The sequence below is a fragment of the Phyllostomus discolor genome, chromosome 3 (assembly GCF_004126475.2).
Source record: "Phyllostomus discolor isolate MPI-MPIP mPhyDis1 chromosome 3, mPhyDis1.pri.v3, whole genome shotgun sequence".
Taxonomy (NCBI): domain Eukaryota; kingdom Metazoa; phylum Chordata; class Mammalia; order Chiroptera; family Phyllostomidae; genus Phyllostomus; species Phyllostomus discolor.
In genome coordinates, this window is record NC_040905.2 from 33093443 (window position 1) to 33121074 (window position 27632).

The window sequence follows — 27632 nt, forward strand, 5'->3', positions numbered from 1 at the left end:
AAGAAATGAAAGTGTGGCAGTGCTGTCAATTGAACAAGGACTCTCAAAATAGGGACACTTTTCCAAGAAAGATACACTAATTTCCACTTTTTTCAAAGTGCAGATGAAAGTAGAAATTAGTAACATTTTCTAGAAAATAGCTTGTCGATAAGTATCATATACCTTTAAAAGTATTTTCTCCTAAAATTAAGCAATTCTTTTTCTAAAAATTTAATATAAAAATAATCAGATATAAAACCAAAGGGTTTTTGACTAAAAATAATCTTAACTTTTATATTTATTATGTTATGCCCCACAATAGAATATTTATTGAATACATTTGAGACACTTCAAAATATGGGCTATTTACAGATAATAAAATAATGTTATAGAAACATATTTCATATTATAAAAATGTTACCCTATGCTATCAATTTTAAAAAATAATTTAAAAAGCAGCATATTTCATATATTCTCAATTACTAACAAAATATTCATAGAAGAGTAAAAATATACATACAAAACAGATCAAAGTTATTTAGTCTGAAATGTAGGACTGCAGGAGATATTTCATTTTCTTATATTTTGTGTTATTTTCTAAATTATATATGTATATGTAGATATTACTTGAATAATGAATCTATTATATATTTATTTGTCTTAAAGAAAACTATAGCCTGAAGGAAAAGTTTATTGATGCTGTTAATTGCTATTTTTCTTTCTAGGTTTCTCTTTTGCCAACTTATTCTGTAAAAGAATACAGATTTTTATAACTTAATTTTTAGAATAAAAGCTTCTATGTGAACCAGAATATGTACTTACATTTATTCATTTTGTGATTCTGAGCACTTACTAACATAGAAGTGAAGTACAGTGACACTACATTTTCAAGTAATGGCTGCTTTGTTAAAGATGTCAATGTCTACTTAATTAAAAATAATTCATGTACCATAATTAAGAGTGATACTACACTCAACCACTTTTCTTGCTTTACTCAAGTTCATCACATCACATTACAGTTAAATTTGAACAATAAAGGGTTTATTTGGAAGGAACTAGGGAAGTCTGACTGAAACTCTCCCTCTTGTAGCCTCCAAATGCTGAAATATGAAGTTGTCTAAATTTGCAAACAAACTTTATATGTTATGGCCCTATCTGTATCAAAAATTACTTGCAGGCCATTTCTCTTCTTTACCACCATGCTCCCTTAATCGTTTTGATCACAGAGACTTGAAAATGCGGTTGTGAATGTGTGCCCGTGTGTGTGTGTGTGTGTGTGTGTGTGCCCACGTGTGTCAGCCTGGAGGCAGCACTTCCCTGGTGCCACTGAGCTGTCAGAGCTCCAGTGGCATCGGGCTGAGTGGCCTCTTGCTCCCCCACATGGAAGCCTAGAACCTCCACTCTCATCTGCTCCCCCACAGGTTCCCCTGCCAGCACAACCTCAGCCAGTGACCTCCGCCTCAGCCTCACCTCTAGAAGTCAAATCACACCACTTTCTACTAAGCTTTTTTTCCCCATTAAATAAAGGTACTTCTATTTAAAGAGCAATGCCCTTCTGCCTCCTCAATCAGAATATGCTAAAATACACCCTTTTAATGTCTATGGGGAAAAAAAAGAATATGCTAAACTACACTTAACAGAGAATGTTTTTACTTGTTTTTTGGAACTTGTTGGCCAGGCTGCACACCTCTTCTGGACATCTTTGCTTCCTGTGTGGGCTGCTTGGCGGGCTGCGGGGGCACCTCCCCACCCTGCCTCACACCCAAGGAAGGACTGAGCTGGTGGGATTGTGGAGTTTCAGGAGAGGAAACTGAGGCCTCCATTCACCTACTCTTGGTCTTCTTATGTTGAAAATTCAGAGTCTCCAGAAAAAAGACACCACTCTCACACCTGTGAATCATTTCTAGGTCATCACGTGCAGAAACTGTTTGCAGGAAGGGATGAAGCTGCGAATTCCTTCCAGACGTGGGCTGCTCCAAGCTAGCACTTCATCCCTCAGGTTAGAGTCTCTTTCGCCCACGTCTACCTGACTACCAGTGTGTACAGGTAGCAGCTCTCACGGATGAAAACACCTTTTCTTTCATTAAGTAGACACCATGCACACACACACACATTTACACACACAAACGTCTCACACACCCGACATACATACATACACCCTTTACATATACACTCACCACACACATTGCATACGCACACCTCATATGTTACATGCACCACATAGCACATGCATACACGTGCACAGACACGTATGTCACACACACATAGGCTTTCTTTGAGACAAGTAGATTTTAAAGATAGGAGTTGCAATATTGAGCCAGCATCATTTTCTCTTTCTCCATAAATTAAAATCATTTCAATTAATGATTGAGTCGAAGGTTTACACCTGTCCATACATAAATCATTTACAAAACTCATTGTCATTAGAAGTCTCTTACAAGACATTCATCTTTTGGCAATGTTGCTTGCTTGGTTTAATTGAGGTGTTAGGCAAATTAGAAGTGACATCATCAGGGAGAAATGGGTGAGTGGTTGGAAGTGGGTCAAGGCTTCCTCATAGGGAGAGCTGAAGGAGTGCCTGAAGGCATTGTCCTATTAATTTATTAAAGGTTTGTGTGTTTCACACAATTAAAAGAAATCTTGACTGGTGAGCCTCCAAACCCCAGCAGGAGCCTTCTCTGGCAGGGTAAAGTCCGCAGTACTCTACAAACAGCAGTGTAAATAAAGACAAGGGTGTTCAAACAACTGTGGTTCTGCAGAAAAACTATTTTTCTGCAGAGTTCTTGGAAGGTCATTTTCTCAAGCTCAGTTTTTATTGTATTATTTGTATATGTTATTTATATAGCGTATGTTTATGTCTCAGGAAGGGAAATCACTCTTCATGTAACTTTCTTATGTGTCTGTGGTTTATATTAAGCCACAAACTGCATAACCTAAGAATGAAATAAACTTGCTTCCCACTGCAAAGGCCAAACTTGATAGCACCTGACGGGTGAGCTCAGTGTTGTCACTGCCTAAAAGCCTTACTATTTGATGCGAATGACAGAGTGCTCAGGGCTCCTGAGGATATGCAATGTCAGCGTGTACTCAGACCCACGTCGGTACCAAGCAAGCAGGGCCCCCTGAGCTGAGACATGGAAACCGTGGGGGCTGTAGAGGGCTGAGAGGTCCACATGAATCTGCCACTGGCCACCTAGAGAGTCTGCTTCTGTTTTGCCAAGTAAATATAAGTTATTAGAGCTGAGTGCTAGAACCCACAACCAAGCTCTAGAGGTAGGGACTCAGCACAGCCACGGCTGATGTATGGAAAGTAACCACACAGGTGGGCGGCCAGCATACCAGCGGGGAGGTTGTGCAGGTGTGGCGCCCAAGGCAGCACTCCCTGACACCTCTTCCCTTTCTCGAACCATCTGTGCTGTTAGGAATCTCTGCGGCTTCTGTGTTACAAGACGTCACCAGAAAACACGTCTGATGCTTCTGTTGCAGCTTATCTCTGTGCTGATCTGAATCCATAAATAAACTGCATTTCTGCATCCGGGTCCAGGATAGCTGCCCAGAGACAAACCCTGAAGCATGTGAGGGCAGCATCCTGCTCTCCCAGCCAAGAGTCAGGCAGTGCTTGCACAGGGCTCAGCTGTGGGAATTTTCTCCAGTGTGGGTGCTGCTTTCACTAGAGAGGGGTCCACAAATCCCAGTGTGCACATCAGGGCTGAAGTTCGCAGTGGCAGGGCCAGAGCCTCGTCTAAGCTGCCTCCCTTGGAGTCAAGGCTGAGACATCTCCCAACTTCTGAAAGTTCAATGGCCTCTGTCCTACCCTGAAAAAAAAATCTCTGAAAATGAGAGGTTTCATGGGGGAAGATTCCAACATCCAGACCCTCATCACCAAAACACAACAGCTGTTATCTCCACTCAGTCAATGGCATTGCCTTCTCAGGTGCTCAGACCCGAAGCTTATGGTTTCCTCCCTCCCTCCTCCTTTCTGCCAATATTCAACCCAACAGTCAATTTTAGCTTAAAATCCATCTCTATCAACTAACTCCTCTACCTCCCCACTGCCCCTACCTTGGTCTAAATTATCCTACCTCTTTCTTGGATCCCTACAGCCACCCCTGGATGGTCCTGTTTATGGCCACACTTGTCCCCCTATTGCACTTCACCATCTTCTAAGTGACTTTTGACCCTGACCATGTCTCCCAGCTGGCTGTCACCTTGATCTAAAACCACTGAGAACCTGAGCAGAAATCCAGCCACATGGTGCCTGGAGTTGTGACCTATGGAAACTGCCTGGTCATAAATTAATGCTGCTTTAACCTGCTAAGTGTGTGAAAATTTGCTACTCAGCCATAGATAAGGAAAACATATGTAAAACTCTGACTGTGGCCAGAACCCCAGAGATATCTCAATGGCGCTGGTTTAAATATTCTGCAATGAGGACAAAGTTGTTCCAAGCAGCATTCTATAATTTGAAAGTTACCTTAAAATTAGCTCCTTACCTCTATTGTTTGTCAGTCTTATATAATCTGCAGAAAAATCTCTCCATGGCAGAATAAAATTATTTGGTATGTGTGTGTGTGAGCGTGTATTTATAAAGTCTAATAATCCCAGAGGCTCAGGATAATGCTGCATTGCTCAAGCTAATTTTTTGGTGACTCATTTAAAAACTAAATGGAAATCCTAGAAGGATTAATGAGTTCATATGTGTTTCATGTTTTGAGATATGCATTAAGTAGGAGTAAATACTATTAAAATGAGAACTATACTGTGATTGTTCATAAGGCTTGTAACTACATATATTTTGACACTTTGAACATCTGACTAGCTGGGGAATCTTCCAAGGGCATACACTCCAATTGAATTACCTAAATTCTTTCCGTTGTAATCCGGCGTGAGCCTAGGACAAGTGCACAGAGGGGGTTGTCGTAAACTCTGATCAGTTTCCCTCCCTGTGCCGGGTCCCTGTGACACTCCGTCAACAGTACTTGGCATCTTCCACTGACTCCACTGTTTCACGAGAGCTGTTGTGACTGTGTCTGAGGAGAGGACAGTGATCCCTTTGATTCTTATTTATTGTGTCTTTTACAAGAGTCTTTTTCCTTTTGGTTATTGAAATGAAATATTAATGGTCCGTCTGTGTGGGTGTTCCACATGCATACTGCTTTGGTGGCATCTTTCCTAGTTAGCACTTGACCTGCAGTCAGTTGGCATTTGCTCTGCCAGCCCAACATGCCTGTGAGCTCCCACAGCAGATGTGGGTGAGGAGGCAGGTGTAAGTCCATCTGCAGCACCTTGCTCAGGGAGACTTAACCCTCAGAAGAGAACAGACATGCCACTTGGGCTGAAGAGGACAGTGCAGGCACTGATGTGGTTTACTCACCTCAGTGGGGAAAAAAAAGATAAAATTTGAGGTTCCTAATGAGGTGGTAACTAAAAAGGAGCTAGTTCTTTTGGAAAGTATGGAGTTGATGCTCATTACCAATGTGTGGGCGGTGCAATGTGTGTATTTGTGTTTGTACATATGGGTGGGGTATCATTTAATCCTGTAATGGGGCTTAATCTGGTCCCCTGATTTGCTGCCAAGAGACTCTCATTTCCCTTCCATGAGCTCATGCTCACAGGACCCATACCTAAGTCTTTTATTAAGTGCTTTCTTAGGGACTCTACCACACTGAAAATTCTAAGTGCTTTTAACTTTAAAAGTTTTCTCTCTCCATCTGTCTTTGACATATATATTCTGTTCAGAATATAGGGTGATACCTTCTCTTCCTTGGCCAGGTATTTCTGAACCAGCCACACCCTTCCAAACTTGAGCTATAGGGGTGCACGGTATCTCCCCAGATCTCTGATGACAATCAGACCTGCTTTCCACATCAGGCATGACTGCAAGTTCTTCCTGTTCGTTAATTAGACTTCAATTTGTCCTCTGTGCCAATTTTCAAACCTCCTACGTTCCTTACCCACCCTTTTTTTCTTCCCATCAATCAACTATTCTCCAGATTTAATTAAAAGCTTATAAAGTTTGCAGAACATTGTGTGTGTGCTGAGAGACACAGGTCAGGGGGAGAGGAGAGAGGGAAGGAGAGAGGAGAGAAAGAGAAAGCTCAGGTCAAATTAGGGCATAAGAAACACCCACGAACACAAGACTCTTTTTGTAAACAGTATAATGATAAAAAAGTAACACAGTGCATCTGATTGGAATTTAAATAAATTATCAATTATATGACACCAGGAATCCACAAACCATGACTTTTTTCTAAGAGGCATCTCCAAAACTCTGACTTTTCCTGAACAACAGGGAAAGGTGGTGAATACAAATCTCTCCCTCAAGCTGCAGGGCAAACTCAGAAAACTGATCTTGTCCTTTAATCGGTTGATGTAAGCCAATTTATGAAGAAAGAATTTCACAACCTCTGCCACTAAAGAGGCTGTAAGCCAGCTAGCTAGAGTTGGAGGGAGGCCGTGCCCTGGGAGGCGCGTTCGGGCGTGCCCTGGCTGCGAGCCTGGCTCAGGCCCTGCACCTCCAGACCGTTGGGCAACACAGGTGGGAGCCACGCTGCTTTTCCCAGGGTAACCAGAAAGATGCCCCAACCACGGCCATGGGAACAGCATGGGCCAACAGATTATTACAGCACTTTGTTTTTTTAATTGTTTATGGCAACTTCTTTTTTGTAAATAATAATACCTACTTCAAAGTATTAGTTTGAGAAAAGCACCAGCCCAGGTCTGGAAAAGAGCAAAGGCAAAGTTTAGAATCAGTGGATTCAAGAATAAATGTGTCAATTCTAGCAATTAATTCACATTTTTTAGAAAAATGGAAATATTTCATAATTAATTGTGATTACATCTAAGAATTGTTTCAAGTAAGACAATGCAGTTTGAGAGACACAATAGGGACTTTAAAAACTGTCCTATGATGTCACATTCATTAAAAATTTTTATTTACAAAACATCCGGTGTAGCTGAACCAAGCTCTTTTTCTGCCCTTATTCTCTCTTTTTTGTGTGTGAACTTCTCCTCAGCCCAACACACACACACACACAGGCCAGCTCCTCTCCATTTACCTGAGTACCTCTGGAGCCACCTGTAGGAACCACATGTCCCTGAGTCTGGGCACAGACAGCTGGTCCTGATATGCCCCATGCCCAGCTGCATCATGCAGAGCCTTCACTGCAATTGAAAATTGGAAGTCAGAGATTCTTCTCTAGCATTGTTGTCTTTCTGAAAGCATGAGCTTCGCATGTAAGGTCCATGGGTGGCATTCGTTTTCTCCCCGGTGCCCCCGAAATCAAGAAAGGTGACTTGCAACAAAAGACACTCAGATGCAATGGAGATCGGAGGTGAAAGCAGATGCTGGTAGCACCCCAACCTGGTTCCAGGTCTCCCCTCTTCTGAATTCTGCAGGACACGCAGCCTCTTTTGAAAAACTCTTCTATTGCTTTAAGTCAAATCACATTAGATTTCTCTCACTCACAGGCAAAGGAATTTTCACTAAAACCATGAGAAGAAATGCATCAGCATACGCACAGTGGATACACTATGAACACCCATGTAATGAAATCGAGGTGGTTTTTAATTTTTTTTTCTTAATTTTCATGGCAAAAGACCTTCTCGAAGCTTTAATTTGTCTTATTTTTACAGTTTCGGAAAAGCTTAAGAAAAAGGAAATCAAAAAAACATTTTTCTAAAGAAAAAAAACAGGAAGAGAAAATAGCAGAGATTTCAATGCCATTGAATAAATTGGCAGTCTAGCTTGTATCTTATAGCGCTCATTATTTTTAATCATAATTATTTTCCATAAAGTAACCAGACAAAACAATTAGTATTACACAGGACAGATAGCATTTACCTGAGAAGATATAATCCAAAAATTGCTTAAGCGTATTCTTAAGCTTGAGGTGCGTCTATCCTGGAAATAAGTTGACATACAATAAGATATTTCCTAATAGAAGCAATATGCTGGTGTTTTATGAGCAGACAACTTAAAAGATCATTCTGAAAGGTCATTTCCTGGAAGAACCACTCCAGAGCCAGGCCTACATCCAGTTCTTTCAGTACTTTTGCATGTTTTTCAGAGCTTGGCGTGGTCCAAGGACACAGAGGCTGCCTCCTTTGGGGAGATTGCAAAGAGTTTATGATCTCAGGGGAGGACAAAATTGCTACTGTGAATTCAAAATGCAAGAAGGTTGCCTTCTCTTTCTCAGGTGTATGTGTTCAGAGAAACACAGATGCTCTGCAGATTTAGAGGTAAGAGTGCCATCTACTGAATCAAAGACCTCATTTCCAGCAGCCCCAGAGCTGATCCTGGGAGACCTCCCACCCAGGAGACGACAGGGAAGCTAGGGGCACAGAACAAAGACAGCAGGCCAGCCCGAGGCCCAGACAGTGCTTGCAGGCAGAAAGGAACACTCTGAAGCAGAGGGCTGTTACCTGCTGGTTCAAAAGACATTTTGAGAAGCTGTACAGATGCAGTCACCTGGGAGAGAGGTGCAGTCAGGAGTACTCTGGGCCTGAGAGTCTGAGAGTGATGTGGAGGGTGCAGCCTGATGGCCAATCTGCACACAACGCAGACAGGAAGGCCAGAGAAACAGCTGGGCCGCCCTTGCCATGGACCAAGCAGGACCACTTGGATGACTGAGGTTCCAGCTCCACTCTGGCTGTGTATGTCTGTGTGCACAGTCTTGAGCATTAAGAGAACACCACTTTTCCTTAGTTTCTTTGTGGGCATATCATGGGTGATAATGATGCACTGTTTGTCTGCCTTGCATCAAGATGGTGGAGATTAATTTGCTAGTGTTTTAGAGAGTCTTTCAAGATACTAAGTGCTACTATTATCATTGCTACAAAAGTTCCTGAAAGAATGAAGAGAAGTTCATTTGTCTCACTTTCATTTACATAATGGAACTCCCCACCATCTGTAACTTGTCCAGCTGTATTCAGTCGGAGATTGCAATGTCCTATCACAGACCACAGGATGCAGTGGGCATGGCTCTCTCAGTGGGTCATCTGTTTGGACTGGGGGTTGCTTTCAAGTATGTGTCCACAGCCAGAGGGTTCTAGGGTGTCATGAAGGGGTTGCCTATTATAGACCTCCCAGATTTCCTGGGGAGTTAGAATCGAGTTAATAGGATAAAAAATGCATATGTACTATTTGGAGAAATAGCCCCAAATTCCAACTGGAAATAAATGAGAAGCCCTCTCCCCATGCTGGGGATGCTCAGCAGAGATGGAAGCTGAAGTACCATCCTCGTGCTTCCAACATGGGACAGGCACCGCCTCAGGGCAGAGCGTGGCCGTGGGAGCCTGGAGGAACACTATCAAGGGCCGGAGCCACCCCAGCTTCTTCTGCAGCTGGAGGCTGAAGCCACAGTCCCCCAAATAAGAATGTGTGACTAGGACCCTGTCCACAACCGCAGGTTAACGGGACTGCAGTTACCCTTTGGCACCACTTTTGGCCTCACCTGAGTGGACCCATAAGCTCGGTGTCATAAGAATGTAAACATGGCCATCTGAGGGTAGAACGGTGGCCTGCTGGGCTTTATACTCTGGCTGTGAATTGTCATCCCAGTCCTGTCTTCCCATTTACCAGAGTGTCCAGGGCTACAGTCGACCTCAGCCTCTGATGTGTGGTGAGGGCTTAGTGTGCAGAGTGTATTAAATGACAGACTATTATTTCCTCTGAGTTCTCAAGTCTAGACGCCCAATATTGAGATGCTGGCAATGTGGGTTTCTCCTGAAGCCTCTCTCCTTGGCTTCTAAAAGACCTTTTCCCTGTGTCCTTACAATGGTCATCCCTCTGTGTGTTTGTGTCCTAACCTTCCCTTCTTATAAGGACACCAGTCATACTGAATTAGGGTCCACCCAGATGAGCTCGTGTCAACCTAGCCACTTCTTTAAAGATGATCACATTCTGAGGGCCTGGGAGTTAGGACTTTAATGTTTGCATATTAAACATTTACATGCAAATGTTAAAGTCCTAACTCAGCATCGCAGGGACGGCCGCAAAGTAAAGTGAGACAGCTGTAGTTTTATTATCCCATTAGCAGCAGAATAGGACAGAGATTCTAAGTTATTCCTCTAGGTAAAGGACTTAAATAAGAAAAAGATAATTTTTTGCATCACCAAATTCTCATTACATTTTCCTGGATGTTTTATCACTAAATTCTTTTTTCGCGTGGTGATATTCTGATTTAAGGAGAGCACACAACATGCAGTGCAGCTGAGAATATACTGAAGCTGCTATAAGTATCTTGGTGAATATTTTCCTTTCCAAATTATTTTAGTGTTAATTGATGTGTGCATTTTATAGCTCACTATGTCTTCAGAGAGATGAAGGCTCATCAGGGAATGTGGTGCGGAAATGCTTGCAATGGTCAAACCTTCATCCTTGCTAAAATACTAGAGTCATTTAAAACTTTCCAGAAGTAAATATGTGCTTCAGCCCTTCTGTCTCCGATGCAGTGACTCTGTAGCCTATAAAAGTATGCAAGTCAGTTATGAGCCAAATAATTTAGCAAGTAAATTATTAACTAATAAAACAGCTTTCCCCCCCACCCCATAATCTACTACCTGGAATAACTTATCACACCAAAGCAAAATAAATGCTCAGTGTTGCAAAAACAGGTAAAAAATCACTGAGACTTGTGCACAAAATTATATTGAAAAAACATCTAAGTAGATGAAATGCAAATGTTGGGAATCACAGGCATCATGTAAGAAATCTCCTCTGTGGCTGGGCTCTCTGCTACCACCCATCTGTTCTTTGGAGGGTCAGTGGATAAGTAGACTTAACACATCTATGGGAACTCACAACCAGCAAGGTGGCAAACAAAAATGTGTATTTTCGTTGAATGGGTATTGCACCTCATTTTGGGGAAAGAAATGTGAATAATCTGAAAATTCAGAAAGTCTTACTTTCTCTTGAACTGTCCTGGAGACTGTGCAGCCAGAATTGTTCAGACAGTGAGGGGCACAGGCTGGACTTAGGTCTGTTGGGACGGGTGAGAAGGGTCTTTCTGCCAGGTGGGGGAAGGTGTTCTAGGAAAGTGCAGCTGGGCTCTGAGAAAACGCTCTCACTGGAAAGGGCAGAGGCAGGAAGAAGCAGGCCTCTGCTCCAGGGTCCTTACAGAGCTGTGTTTACAGAGACCCCACCAGGTGGGAACTGAACCGAAAAATGTGACTACTTCTCTTAGAGGGAGACACAAGGCTGGTGCTAGGGCACTTGGGGCCATTTTGATTTGACACACAGCACATATTTTTAATATAAAAAGTACATTCTGGTGAAATATTTTTGATTGTTCAGTGAATTTGTCTTTAAAGTATTATTTTTAAAGGAAAAGAAGGCTTTGAGGCTCCCATCATCATGGTAGCCTCCTTCACATCTTCATCCTGGAATCACCAGAATCCCTCCTCTGGGTCTCCCCTCCCCTCCCCTGTAGTTGTCTCCAGTCCCTTCTCCATGCGGCTGCTATTGCTGTTTAAACTCACACTTATCGAGGTATGGTGTACGTGCAATAAAACCCACCCACCTCAAGTGCACAGACTGATGAGTTTTGGCAAATGTGTATGGCCATGTAACAACCACCACAATAAAGATTGGGGACATTTCTGTCACCTCAAAGAACTTTTCATTCAAACCACCTCCCATGAACCACTGACCTCACTGTCACCCCGTTCACCTCCAGCAGAGTGTTACACACAGCTCACTGTCTCCTGGAACCAGCCTCGCTCACCTAATCAGCATGATGCCTCTGAGAACCACCTGTGAGGTGGGCCTGTGTCAGTAGTTCCTTCCTTGTCATTGCTGAGCAGTACTCCATCGCATGACTTTGTCACATCTTGTTTTTCCATTCCCCAGATGGTGGGCATCAGGGTTGTTTCCAGGTTTCATCGAATAAAGATGAAGCTGCTGTAAGGACCCATGTTGGGATCTTTGTGTGGACATATTTCCACGTCCCATCCTTCTGCTGCTACGGAGGAGCAGGGTTCCTGCCTCCCATGGGAGGTGCGTGCTTATCTCTGTAGGAAACCGCGCACCATCTGCTAGTGTGGCTGGGACATGCTTCCTCCCCACCAGCAACTGGGGAGAAGTTCTAGTCTTTCCAGTTTCACCAACGTTTGATATGGTTAGACTTTTCAATCTTTTAACATTCTAAGAGTGATTCTAGCTTTTGTTTTCCTGGTGACGAATAAAGTTGAGCCTTTGGGGAGAGAGAGGGATATTTGTTTTTTAACCATTCATATGTATTTTGTTTAGGGTTTCTGCATATATTTTAATATTATTGTTGAGCTATAAGAGTATTTTATTGAAGGGGAAAGATATTTAAAATGAGATATATGTTTTATAAATATTTTCTTCCAGGATAAAGATTTTTTCCCCATTTTTTTCTGAAAATGTCTTCAGAAAAGCAAAATTTTAAAATTTTAATGAAATCTAATTGATGGTGCTTTCAAGAAATCACAGTTCAAGCTTTTGATGTACTATCTGAGAACTCTTTGGAGCCCAAGGTAATAAATATTTTCTCCTACAATATATTATGGAAGACCTATAATATTAGCTCCTATGTTTAGGTCTATGATTTGAGATCATTCTTGTCTATGATGCAAACCAAGGATTCAAATCCTTTGTTTTTAATTTGCATACGAATATCCACTTTTTCCAGCACCCTTTGTTGAAGAGAATACCCTTTCTCTACTAAATTGCCTTGGTGTGGGAGGATTGGAGGTGGGAGGTGGGAGGCGGGCAGGGCAGGGGACAGGAATGGGGGGAAATGAGGACACCTCATTTTGTTGTTGACCAACAACAACAAAAAATCAAGGGGCTGTATATGTGTGAGTATTGTTAGACTTTTGAATATGTTCTTTTGATATTCAAATATATTTTTATCCTAATGACACACTTTTTAAATTATTGTAACTTTATACAAATCTTGAATAACATAGAAGTTCTCCATTTTTTGTTCTTTTCTCTCAATTTTGCATTAGATATTATAGGGCTATTGCATGTCCATATAAAGTTTTTCATAAACTTTATTAAATTTACTCTTAAGTATTTCATGTCTAATGCTACTGTGGAGAATATTTTAAAACATTTTACATTTCTAATTAATTGTAGTCTGAGCATAAAAGTACAATAGATTTTTATACACTACCCTAGATGAGTAATTGTATAATTTTTTCTCTTACACTTGAATATTTACAGCAGCTTTATTTATTATTGATCAAAATCAAAAACCACCAAGATGTTCTTCAGTAGGTGAAGGGATAAACAAACTGTAATACATATATACAGTGGACTATTATTCATTGCCATAAAATAAATATGTATGCTAATATTTACATATAAATCCATTGTGATAGTGAATAACCTATAATATGTACTACTAAGTGGGGAAAAAGCCAGTCTTAAAGGGCTACATACTGTATGATTCCAACTATATGACATTCTGGAAAAGTAAAAACCATGGAGTTGTAAAAACATCAGTGGTTTCCAGGGGGGTCGGGGAAAGGAGGAGGGGTGAGTGGGTACAGCATAGAAGGTTTTCTAGGCAGTGAAACTATTCTGTGTGATTTGATAATAGTGGATACAAGATATTATGCATTTATCAAAACCCTTAGAGAGACTCTTAGGTAACCTATGGGCATTAGTTAATAATAACGTGTCAGTATTTGTTCATCATTTGTAAGAAATCACCACATTAATGCAAGATGTTAACAGTAGGGAAAATGTGTGGGGGGCATAAGAAAAATCTCTACTTTCTGTGCAACTTTTCTGTAAACCTAAAACTGCTCTAAAATGGCCTTTAAAATAAAAATAACAAAAGCTGTGCTTTCTTGAGACAATTAACTTGGGCCACACATTTCCTTAGCCCACTAGGGAAAAAACCTCTAAGCTTCTCCTTCTGGGCTTTAGGGGTCATACCATATGTTGACAGTTATTATTCCTTCAACAGCCACTTCCTGAGAGTGGACAGAGCCATGCACTGTTCTAGATCCCAAAGATGCATCAGTAAACACAGTGGTTCCAGTACCTGTCTCCATGAGGCTTACACGTAGTGGGAGCAGGCACATACATAAACCAATCATTAGAATCATTTCAGATGCTGATGATCAAGGTGAAGAAAATTTTAAAATAAAAAAAAATGTTAGCAGAAGAGAGAGTGATGGAGGTAGGAACTGGGGGATCAACCTTAGGTAGGGTTATTCCAGGTGACCTCCCTGGGAAGGTGTCTCTTAAGCTGAGCCTCGACTGTTAAGAAAGATGCTGCAGGGAGAAGGTATACCTGGCAGGAGGAACTGCAGGTTTAGAGCCCTGAGATGAGAAGGTATCTGGAATAGTGAGGCTCAAAAAAGACATTCAACTTGTGTCACAAAGAATGAGATAGCCAGCTGCAGAAGAGGTTGGCGCAATGAGCAGACATTGGGTCCCACCAAGGCTTATTCCTATGTTCTGGGAAACTTTCAGAAGAAGGGGTTGTCCTACTTATTTTGTAGATTGTTTCAAACTTTCTCCATACCTGATCAAATCATTTATAAGTATGAACTTTTTTTGTCCCCTCCCTTCCACTCTGTATGTTTTTTTTTATTCCTACTTTGCTGAGAGTTGTTGTCATAAATGATTATCAAATTTTGTCAAAGGTTCTTTCTTCATCTATTGATATAATTATGTATTTTTTTCATTATTTTAGCTTTTTACAATTAAATATATTGGTTGCCTTTCAAATGTTGTGCCAATTTAGCATTCTGGGATGTATCCCGCTTGGTGGTAATATATTATCTTTTTATAAATTGCTGGACTTGATTCACTAACATTTATATGAAGAATTTTATGACTATATTTATGGTCTGTAGTTTTCTTGTCAAATCCTTGCCTGCTTTTCTTATCAGTATACTGTGGGTCTCATAAAATGAGGTGTTAAGTGTTCTTTCCTTTTTCATTTTCTTCAAGAGTCTCTGTAGAGTTGGTGTTATCATTCCTTGAATGTTGAATAGAATTCCCCGGGAAGCCATCAGCTCTTGGGGGTTTCTTTCTGAAAAAGTTTTAAAGTGTGAATTTTATGTCTTTAACAGGCACCCAGCAATTTAGATAATCTTTATTCTCCAGTGGGATTTGATGCTGTGTATTCTTCAAGGGCTTTGCCCACTTTCCCCAAGTTATTTATGGTCTTATTGTCATGAAGCTGTTCATAAAAGCCCTATTTTTCTATCAATGTCTTTAGACTGTGTAGCAGCATCCCCTTCATTCCGACCCTGGAGCAGGTTCCCTGAGAAAGCATCAAGGCTCAAGTGCATAGCAATCAACTGAACAGACACCCAAGCATTTTCTATCCTTTCCTCACATCCTTCCATAAATGTCTCTGCCATTAGGGCAGAAGAGTAGGTGGGTGATACACACCCTCCATTCCCCACTACACTCCTGACAGATGTGCCTTTAAGGAATAGAGGAATTCCCAGGTGGCTCCAGATCGCAGACACCTTTTCAGTCACCTCTGAATTTCAGGAGCCTTGTCCAGTAGTGTTTGTTTAGCTCCAAAGAAGCATTGACTGCATGTTAAAATCACAGGTAAAGAGAAGTGCCTGGAAGGTCTCCAGCTTTAAGGAAAACACCTAAAGCAGGGATGTCAAACTCATTCTCACTGGGGGCCACATCAGCCTTGTGGTTGCCTTCAAACAGCCGAATGTAATTTTAGGACTGTCTAAATGAAATTACTCCTTAACAGGAGCTCAGTGCTGCCACTGGGTAGAGACAAGGTGCCGGGCTGGATAAAACAAGGTGGAGGCCCGGATTCAGCCCAAGGGCCTTGTGTTTGCTACTTGTGACCCAAAGTATGGTCAGTGCTTAGTAAATGTTCCCTGAGTGCATGAATGAATGAATGGAGAAGCACAGAGAAGGAAGCTTGCTCGGGACTGAGAAAACTGGCCCGAGACCAGAAACATTGCAAAGCCTGAGATCGGACGGCCTAGGAACCTTTTAACACTTAGTGTGTTTTTCCATGTCCTTTGCTCAGTATAAGTAGACTATGTTCTGGTGTTTATATGGCACTGAAAACTCTAGGCTGCTCAGAGTAAGGGGAGTGTTGTACTAACAATGAGACTGCTCAAGGTTCAAATAAACCTCATGGACAAAAGTGGGAAATGTCTCAATGGGAGAAACAAAACAAAGCCTTTGATTCCCCTGTGGCTTCTCTGTAAAATCATTATGAGATTAAATGTATTTCTCCAATATCAGAACCACATGGGATTGATAGGCTAATGTCTAATCTTTTTACCTTCATCATTGCTAGAAAAACAGCCATAATTATCAAGAGTCTGAATAGCAGACTTATTTTTGAACTTGCTTTAATAAACAGTAATAACAACCTCATAAGATCAATAGCTCCTTGAGAAAGCATTCTGATGCTCAAACACTATACTAAATATTTCATATGTATTATCTCTTTATCATTCTCAAAGCAATCACGAGGTGAGCATAATTTTTATTCCCATTGTACAAACAAAACTAAACAAAACCTGGGCACTGAGAAAGGCTGGTGTAAATGTCACAGTGGATTGTTGGAGAATTGGGCTGTGTGCCAGCAATATTGCCTGATTCCAAAAGCCTGTCCTCACCACTGTACATCAATGTCTTGTGGGAGGAGTTAGAAATAATCTGTTACCATCCTAAATGTTTGTCCTGCGATTCTGATGGGATGGGGTAGGTAACAGGAAGAAGTGCCTAAAAGAGTTTCAGAGAGGTGAGATGCTTGCAAATGAGGTTGAGATGTTCATGTCCAAGGTCTGCTTGCTTTTAGCTCTCTCCTTCCAGACCAGGTCATGCCTGGAGGTAATCTAGGACTGAATAAGGCAATGGGGGATGATGAGCAGTACCTTATACCGGTGCCAGTGGAGGGATTCTCATGCCTGTGTTACAAGCAATTAGAACATCTATGAATGAAGACCTGTTGTTAGTCGTAGTGTGGTGCTATTCATTTGTCTGTTGTTCTTTCTAGAATAAAGCACCAGTGACTGGAAGTAAATTTAAATGTGTTTCGGCTTCCTGGGGTGTTTTAATTTCTCATGCACTGCTGTTGACAGTGGGGGTCTTGATTTCTGTAGGGCTCATGGACTGACACAGTGTCTCCTAGAGCTTTGGATTTTATGATATGCCTGAGAGTGAGAAATATAAAGGATAAAATATATAAACAGAAAAGCCAAACCAAACCACACCTCAGTAAACAACTGTAAACACCCCAACACCCACAAATTTGAGTGTGGCTGATAACTGTACTACATTATATGCCCTCAGATTTCAGTTATGGGAGCAGGAGCATGAGCCATATGGTGTACTGGAGAGCTGGGGCCTGGTTCTGGGGACAGGGAGGTCCCCATCCTGAATTTACGATCCAAAGGACTTGCTCTAGCTGGAAGAAGGGCACCACAGGTGACTGGCATGGGGCAGGTGAGGAAGTGAGGGGTAGGGAGGGAAAGGTAAGGCAGTCCTCTCAGATGGGAAAGGATGAGCTGAAGCAAGGCTCACCTCAGAGATACGGAGAAAAGGATGAAGAGAGGAGGCTGCGAACGAAGGTTCCACAAGATCTGGTTGTACCTTCAGTGGAGGCTGAGGTAGTGAGGGAAAAGAATTCCCACATTTGTCCTTGAGCAACTAAAAGTTAGTGGTTCTTCCTCAAATAATATTCTCAGAAGCTGGTTAGAGAGGAAGACATCCGGGTGAGGTCCAGAGGGTGTGTGACAGGCATCTGTCCTCAGAGAAGACCTCGTGGCTGCAGGCACACTCCCAGATGGTTAACACGTGCCTGTGGTCCTGGGAGGGGATCAACACCAGTGAGTATGCCTAATGACCATCTTTTCTCATGGTGAAATGGTTCCTTAATCTTAATATTCTTCCAATATTAAGAAGGCTCTATTCAGCAAATACCATCTGGTATTTTCAGGGGTAAGAGTTGGTAGTTAGGATTAGTCTGTCTTCTGTGTGTCCCTCCAGTGCTCCCCCTCCATGGATCAGGTTGACAGTCTTATGCTCTCTGGCTTCCAATAGGGTTTGGCCAATGAGAAGCCTCCACCTGCCCCGTGAGACCAGATGACAGAGGGCAACAGGGTCAGGGGCATATTCCTGCCTCCTTCATTGCAGAGTTGCTTCTAAATGCCTTCGTGTTCTCACTGTCTCTCTCAAAACAGATGACTCTGCAGGACCCTTGCTCTCTAGGTTTTGGGAATGGTCCCTTCCACAGTCCATCCTTACCTACAGGTGGCAGTGCCTGGTGCCCACCCAGCCCTGGATTACTACACTTCCCCAGGCTTTCCCTGGACCCAGCTCTCCAGTTTGCCCATCAACCCCCACAATGTTCTATTTTGAATGGACCATTTGTTGTCTTTTAGGAGTCTGATGGCAATGATTGGCATATCTTTTTTCCTCGTATTTGCTTTCAGTCTTTCCAGGTCATTTGTGTTATATGTTCATTTTAGCACTCTATAACTAGATTTTTAAAACATCTAACCCAAAAACTCTTTATTTTGAATAAATAATGTATAATTAGTATTGTGGTTAAATTTGTTTTCTCTATTTTACTCCATGTTTATAAGTCTCTATGCTATTTCTTTGATCTTTGTATTTCTCTTTTTAAATAATATATGCATATCAAATTAATATGCTGTACACTTTGAATTTATGCAATGTTATCTGTCAGATACACTTCAATAAATAAGTAAATAGATGAATAAATAGAGTAAAATTTAAAAGTACCAAGGAGAGCAAATTGTCTTTATTACTTTTTATGTCTGTTAGCATGCTAAGTTACATATTCAATTTATATTCTTTTCTTGGTTACCCTTAAAATGTTACTGAGCATACTTGACCAGGCTGACCCTGATGCACAACTTTGGGACAACATGCTCACCTTCGAGTCCATAATTTGGATCCATAATGATTAAATATCTACAAGGAGATTAGCAAAAGCCAGAGGAAAGGAAAAGTCAGTTTCTATCAACTGCTTTGAGTTGTTAATCTCTCTGTAAATGGGCATATCAGTCTGATTGCAAAGGAACCTAAAATCCACTTATTCCACAAGTAACAGAATCTAGTGTGTCTTGTGCTAAAGCACACACTGGGAAAGTACAGATGTTTGCTGTGCTGTCATCTGAGACCATGCCTCCACACACATGGATGTGTAGGGTGTGCTGACACACCCATAGGGCAGTGTCACCAAGGCTGTGAAGTGTGACATGTGTTTGCTGGAAAGGGAAGGGTTCAGGCCCAGTTATGCACACACAGGCTCCTGGGGACAGAGTCCCAGCACACCCTCACCGCACTGCACCCTCAACGGTGCTCAGACCTGAGCAGATGTTTAGGCTCAGATGCCAGTGAGAACACTAGGTGATTGTTGGCAGGACTGAAACCTGGACACTCACATATCTCTCTAGAAATAAAGCCAGGACTCACCCAAAACAGTTTCAATGGGACTCTTGACAAATAGAAAATATGTACTTAATAGTGTGCTTTTTACTGGAATTTTGATGTCTTTTATACACTAAGACTGTTATTTAGATTTTTAGGCAGGTGAAGAGATCACATAAACATTTCTATGGTGTATTTATTTAATTAAAAAAAACATGTTTTCCCCATCAGGGAAAACAGTTAGTGGAAAAATGCTGAGGGAAGTGTAGGAGACATTTCTAACCCTTCAGGACAATCTCCCCCGTGTGGATGTTGTGTCCGTGATGCACCTTGTGAGACCAGGAGGCCATGCCTGGGTACACAGAGATCAGCCGATGTTTCATGTTATCCTGATGTGCCAATAATGGGAAGTAAGAGATTGATGTAAACATCCAATAATGATGTTCTTTTCTATGAAAGTGTCACCATGGATATAACCACATAAGTGTCAAATATTGGCTGCCCAAGTAGACATGTTCATGTGAAAACTGGGACTCTGGATGTTCTCACCCCTCTGAAGCACCATGATGTTTCAGGCCCACAGAAGTATGAGAGTGGTGACCCTCTGTACCCAGTGAAAGGGGAACTGGGTGGAGACCATGCCTCTGCTGTGCTCGCGTTAGAGAACCATCTGCATGGATTTGAAGAGCAGATCACCTAGTGCTCAGGCCCCAGCTGCAGGTCCTTCATCTGTACACCTCACCAGGTTCCTCAGTTCTGCCATGGCCCTTGGCCTCCTCCTCTCTCTCAGGACTAAACAGCCCCACATGGGCAGCACGACCTTGGGAGCAAGAAGTAAAGAAATAGATCAGCAAGCCACAAATCATCTTCTTTCGCTCTTGTGGAAGGTTTCAGGTCTATTTCCAACTACTGTTCTCATGATGCCTTCCCACTCATGCCTTCACACTCCCGCTGACTGAATATGGACTGAATATGGAATCATCCATGTCGCTCTAGATTGCTAAACATTCAGGCTTGCTCTGGAGCCTGCAGCCATTCTAAATGAGCCCTGGTTTGTGTTTGGTATGGTGAGGCCGGCATAGCCCAGGTGCTGGTCACCTGCTCAAGGCACAGGCACTGAGCGAACCCTGAGTCCAGGAACTCAAGGCACTGCTGCCTTGACGTGAGCTGAGACTTCGGTCTTCATCTATTGAAGGTTCCTGGATGCAGCACAGCAGCAGGCACATGGCAGTCTGCTTGCACTGACAACTGTAAAGCAAAACCAACATTTCCATTGATTTTGTCTTCCCAGGCTATGTTACAGCTGCTCTGCATTTCTTAATCAGAGGTATCCAATCTTGCCTGAGCACGAGCCCTGTGTGACTTCCCTTTTCTGCTGAAATCGAATTCCACTCAACAAATAGTTGGCTGCTTACACTCTGTACTGGCAGCAAGGGCATTAGGGGAGGCACCCTTGAAAAAGGCACATTGTCAAAGAACAGGGTTATTGGGGTGACAGGGGGTAGGGTGCTTCATTTATTCAGTGTTCCAGAGTAGCAGAACCAATAGAAGACAGGTAGGTATGTAGCTATGTAGGTAGGTAGACGTATAGATAGATTTATTACAAGGAAATGGTTCAAAAGATTATGGCATCTGAGAGGTCCCTAACTGCCATTTGCACATTGAAGACCCAGGACAGCTGAGGGTATAGTTCAGTCTTGTCTGGAGGCTGGAGAACCATAAAAACTGATGCTGTAAGTCCCAGCCTGACAGCAGAAGACAGATATCTCAGCTCAATAGTCAGGCAGGATTGGATGGGACCACCCACACCGAGCAGGGCTATCCACTTCACTCCACTGATTCAAATGCTAACCTCACCCAGAAATACCCTTAGAGACATACCCAGGTTAATAATGTTTGACCAAGTATCCAGGTACCTTGTGACCTGTCAAGTTGACAGGTAAGACTGACTATCACAAGTAGACAGTGGATGTGGCTGACCCTCCCTGGTTGGGCAAAGTGATGCAATCCTTACAGCCTTCCAGAAACAGGGCAGGATCCTTCTGCCATCTCAGAGTAGTGACTAAGACTCCCTCTTCCAACCTTGTCCATGAGCACCCTAGGCTCAGGCTGTGTACTCTGCTACATTTGTGGATAACCATGGTGAAATGGGGACCTGGTTTCATGACTTATCAAAGGCTTAGTCTTGTCCTCAGTGGCTGTTGGGAGAGGTCTTTGGTCCTAAGCACTGTCTTCTTGGGAAGAGAAATGAGGGCAAGAAGGGGTGGCTGCGTCACCATTCTTGGTGAGAAAAAAAGAATCGGCTGCATTTAAGGAGGGCATGTTAATGGGGGATGATGGGTGAAATCACAATCTTTAAAGTGCCCCTGTGATGGCTCCTGCAGTTATCAGATGAAGAACTTGGTTCTCCTTGAACACAGCCCCCTGTGGCATCACTTAATAAAACAAAACCAGGGTTTGAATGGAGAGTGACGAGCCCCATTTCATAAGGAATTTTTCTCCCTTGGTCGGACTCACTGCCTGCATTGGACTCAACTGAAAGTTTATTCATTTCAGCACATGTTCATGGACTATCTGCCTTCAGTATGGAGAGTGTCTATTAAAAGAACACACTTCCTGTCCTCTAGGAGGCTTCTTAAAAAGGGGAGAGAGCTGTCAGTGTGGCACAGTGCTGGAAACCAGCGGTAACCTGCACTTTCTGCCTGTTTGAAGAGCTTTTTATAGTAAATACTTCCCCTTGCTTCAATGAATTTGAAATGTTGTCAACTTTACCTTAGTTTTTAACTCAAGATGCTACCGCCCTGGCTGGGGAACAACACAGCTCATTAGAGTCTCTAATGAGTTTGGTGTGGAATAACAATCTTTGAGATCCTGTGACATTTCAGACTCCAACCCTAAGTAAGGTGTTTTTCCCTTCCTGAAGAGTGGATGTGCAATACATGGGTTAAGCTAGAAGTAATGATGATCTAAAAAATGGCACATCAGTCTATTATTTTCAGCAACACTGTCAGGAGAGCACAGGTCGCTGGGGTTAACATGTAAGTGTAGGTCGGGGAGCCCCAAATATCTGCTATTCAGAAGCAAGACCTGAACAAAACCATCGCATCTGATTAATTCCAACCAAACCCTGGATTCTTTGTCTCCTTGTGAGGAGCACACAAACATTTGTAGGTTCAAGTAAAGACAGGGACGGCCTCTCCTGTTTGCCCTGAGATGGTGTTTCACACGTTTTAGATTACGGAGCTTAAATTAGCATGTCTGATAAGGGAGACTGCATCTTTTCTTGTCGTAGGGCAGCCAGTGCCGGCTGCCTCCGCCAGGACCGTGACCTCCGAGCAGTAAGGCGAGTCGCTGCTGGAAATTATTTATCACCAGAGCAGTCATTCCATTTCAGCTTCTGAGGTCTGTGCATCTAATTGACACAGCAATAATGGCCTATGAACTTTTGATCCAGTTAATTGTTAATGAGAGGTGTGATTAGCCAATAAAGGGCCTATTAGGTTAGCTGGTTGTTTTTCTTTCATAACAGCAGAGGTCAACATGTTGAAAAAAGAAAAATAAAAGTATTGCTGGGAGTACAGTCTTTTAAGTAAGCTACATGCTCTTTGATGTTAAGTAAAGTTAAATACAAAGTTTGGACACCCCTAGGAACTGTTGTGTAAACACACAGACATAATATATTCTTTTAAATGTGTACTTAAGAATTTCTAAAAAATAATAACTCTTGTGATTATTATGCTGTTTTCTCTATGTGAATGTAATTTAGAATTTTCTGGTCCAGTATAAACTGCAGAGTTTTATCTCATGCAATTGGTTTACTTACTTTTTCCAAAATAAAATTGAATTTGTATTTTTTTAGACTATAAATGTAATTTGTCCTCAATGCAACAGATCAAGAAAATCAAAGAGCATATTTTAAAAAGTGAATACCGCCATAATGGCTAAGAGAATATTTGTCAAATGTCAGGCTCCAAACCCAAGTTATGCATGGTGCACCTCCAGGGGGGTGCTGTTCACACCCTGATCTACCTGAGTGATTCTGGAGTTGAGCTGTGCACAACCTGCACAGACCCTGATGCAGCCTGGACATCTGTGTATACATCTTATGTGAATGTGTATAGAAATCTTATGTGACCATATACCTGTGTAATTCTAAAAATGGGCTCATGTTATGTGAATTCCTCATTTTCAGTGTGGTAAATTTTAAAATTGCTTCCCCAAAGAGATATCTTGGTAATGTTTTGAATCCTCAACAGAGAACAAAAATCTTGAAACTCCTACACTATTGTCTTGAGTTAGATGGTAGAAACTATTTCTGGAACAGTCAGGTATTTACATGGGCACATGGTGGACCATGATGAGGAGACCGTAACAACGCAAGGCTGTGATCCTGCTCTGCTTACAACAGGCAGGCTATTGCATCCTTACAAGAATTGCTCTCAACTCTGGATGTCACTCCTTATGTGACATGATTGCAGTACACATAGGGAAGGTCCTGCTAAAATTTCACCTACAGAGCTTTGCATATGTGAAACTAATGCTATTTTTAGAGTTAAGACATCAAGTTGTCAATGCATCTAGTTCTACAGCTTGCTGAACTCTGGCTCCCTGACTTACTCAGTGTATGACCTTCTACAAGAACTTCAACACCTTAGAGCCCCATATCCCTTCTCCATATGAAGCCTATGTGATGAGAGGTGAGCCTCCTAGGCAGTTTGTTCAGAGAGCCCAGAGCCCAGAAAGCATTCAATCAACAGTCACGGTTAGTACTGGCCTTATTTATAACACTATTCCAGTAACAGAAATTGGATATCCACATGCTCATATGATTTAGTTTAATCAGAAGACTGAATTCCTAAATGGTAGACAAGATGGATGCATTGATGACACAGATAGTGGGGAGGAGGGTGAGGAGTGGTATATGAAAGCTGCCAGGTGTGGTCCCCGAGCTGTGTATTGGTATGGAGAGTTCCATCAGCCACTAGCAGCCTGAAATGATAGTATTTAATTATGGTTTTCCACCAGGCCAGGCTTGTCTTCAGCATCAGGGTGATGTATTTTGCATATTTAAAGAGCGGATTTTCATCCTTGATAAACCTAGTTCTAGTTGTCTAAGCCTGACAAGGCCAGTCCAGGCCAATCCAGTTCAGAGCCTTTTTCTGCCTGTAGAGGAGGCTCTATACCTTTTCACAGCTGGGCCAAGTAAGACAGGACATCTGACATAATGGAAATATCTTCACAGGAGAAGTGAAATGGGATGTCCGGGGGCATAAGTGAAGGGAGACAGTATGGAGGAAAGGGGCACAAAGCAGGGTAGATACAGTCTGATGGGTGCAGATAGTTCAGGTACAGTATGATGGGTGGATGTAGTCCAGCTGCAAGCTTCTTGACAAAACCTGACACACGGCCACACCACAAGGTTGGGACAGGAGGACAGCATTGGCAGAGTTCTTGGATGCCTGTGATACCTCCACATGATCTAGTGGTTCTGTGCGTGGTTATGGAGATGCAGAGGGAGCTGTGAACAGGAGGTGGTACACAAGGATGTAGTTTCTTTGGAAGTGTTATGAATGGTGAAGAGGTTGGTGCTGGAGGACAGTGCCAACATCTTTCTCCAAATGGCCAGGTGGCATTTTGTATCTTAGTAGTCCTCAGTCTGCTCTCTAGTTGGACACTCTATCACAAGGACCCAAAAGGGCATACGAGCTCATTTCTACCACCCCCACCTCACCCCATGATATCATTTGACCATCTTTATGCCCAAGTGCCACCTTGGACCAGAGCAGGCAGAGAAAGAAGTCTGAAAGAATGACCAGTTACTCCAGAGAGACCTGCATCCCAAAGAGATTATTAAGGGGGTCTTGATGGGGGATTTGACTAAGTAAATAATTAGTAGAAACAGATTGTTTAAACAAGAAAAAAGTTAAGATACTTTAGTGGAAAGTTTAGGTTTCAAGCTACCTAAAATGACTTTTTCTTAGGACTTTCATCTCTCTGCTTACATCACCCTTCTGTTCTTGCATGATGTCTTCTTTATCTATTAGAGACCTTACCATATTAATCATAGCTGTTTTCGATGCCCAGGTAACAATTCCAACATCCCTGGCCATGTTGAATACCTGATACTTGCTCTGTCTCTTCAAATTGTGTTTTTTGTCTTTTATTATACCTTGCAGTTTTCTTTTTGGTAGACATGGTATACTGGGTGAAAGGAATTGCAGTGAGTAGGCCTTTACTAATGTGGTGAGGAAGTGTGGGGAAGGGCAGTGTTCTATAATCCTCTGATTAAGTGGCAGTGTTGTAGTGAGCCTGTGCCCCTGGACTGTGACCTCTACATGTGTTTCTCAGTTTTTGTCTCTCCCATTAGGTAAAGCGGGGCAGTCAGAATGGACTGGATTTGGTTGTTTCCCTTTTCCCATGTAGAAGTACAGGGCTAACTGGAGTTGGTATTTCCATCTCTCAGGACAGTGAGTCTCTGGTAATATCCAAGAGGGTCAGGTTCTGACTAGCCAGTGTCACCTGAGGTCAGGCCTTGTTAGGAACAAGAGTACTTCCATGTATTTCAAAGTGGCGCCTCCTCTCTTTTCACCCCCAGAAGCACAAGATTTTTTTTCTGATAATTCTTATTGGTACCTGGTCAGCCTCCTGGAGGTAAATCTCACAGTATTGTAGGATCCCCACGTGATTGTTTACACTGGGCCTCCAGCAAATCCTCAAACACCATTCAAGTTTTTCTACCCAGCCCTAGCCTCTGCTCCTGAGTCTCTGCTCCAGAGAGCTGTGGCATTGTGCACCACCGGTCTGTTCTCCAATCTTGGGATAGCAGTTTGCCCTGTGTCTTCACCTCTCTTATGCATCCAGAAAGAGTTGTTGATTTTTCAGTCTGTTCAGCCTTTCACTTGTTAGGTTGAGGGGTGACTTCCAAACTCCTTACTAAGAGGTGTTTAAATCAACAGAAATACTTTGTCTAATGACATATATAAACATGATGCTGATAATGGATTAATAAAAGGAGTAGAAAATAATGTTGAAACTGTAATTATTTCCTCTTCAGAGATTTTATCTCAAACCATGCCTACATGATGGTAGGTTAAGTGGAAATTCAGTAAATACTTTATTTAATCAAGAAAATTCAACTTGCATATTTCAAGGCAAATGATTTAACCCTAAGAACATAATAATCTGACTCAGTTATCTACACTGAATAAATTAACTGGCTAATTGTCAATTTTTTACTGAATTCTTTTGTTGTAGCTTTAGATTAGATAATATAAACCTGTTACTTCCTGAAATACACAAAAGGTTTATCTTTTTCCAAAAGCTCCTTTTTCACGATAAAATTATTCAGCCACACTGTCACGTCCAGACATAATGGAACAATTGATACTGAAGCAATCTTCTCACCATAACCAGCTATAAAACCTGACAAAGTATATGAGGCAGTGGTTTTGTGGTCAGTGCACAAGAAGCATGGAAAGAAGATAAACAGGAGGTGTCTTGTGATCATCCTGCTTTCAGCTAGGAACAAACCACAAACCAGCACAGAGAGCTGGTTTCTGCAGAACAAGATGATCTTGGGGGTCCCACTTCATCAAAGAGGCACAGATCAGACTTGGGGATAGCAAGAGCCATTGGAATCTATGGCACAAGAAAGCCGTGTAATGAGGGAGGCCATCACTCCATATGGGGATCCCCATGCAAGTGCATAACTAAAACCTGGGCTGTCCATGGTGGTGTGGACACTTCTGAGGTGTGGTACAGAACAGCTGTTGTGAGGCTTAAATGAGAACAAAGATGCTAGAGGTTGAATAGTGATGGAGAAGATCAAATTCAGAGTGCTTTTGGAGTTTCAGGTATGCCAGAGTGTCAAGGTCCCTTAAGACCTTGCTTATACCTCTGGCCCCCAGCACAGACACCAGAAAGGCTGAATTTAAAAGTGAGGATGATACCTCACTATAAGGTCTACCCCAAAGAAATATAAAACCAAATATACATAAATTGAATGAAACTAACCAGTTATTTACTGACTGCAAAAACAGGAATCATGATCCTTCAGAGAAAGAAAATAAATTTTGGATTTACAAAGCAAATTATATACATGGTCCGGCATTCCATCAGAAATCATTAAAAGTATAAAGAAATAGGAAAATGGTTTCAGCAGCCAATGACTTTAAAGTAGCTGTTATAAATGCATTCAAAGAAAAAATATATTTATATTCAAATAACTAAAGGAAAATATGGTCATAATGAGATAACAGAAAGGATTTTA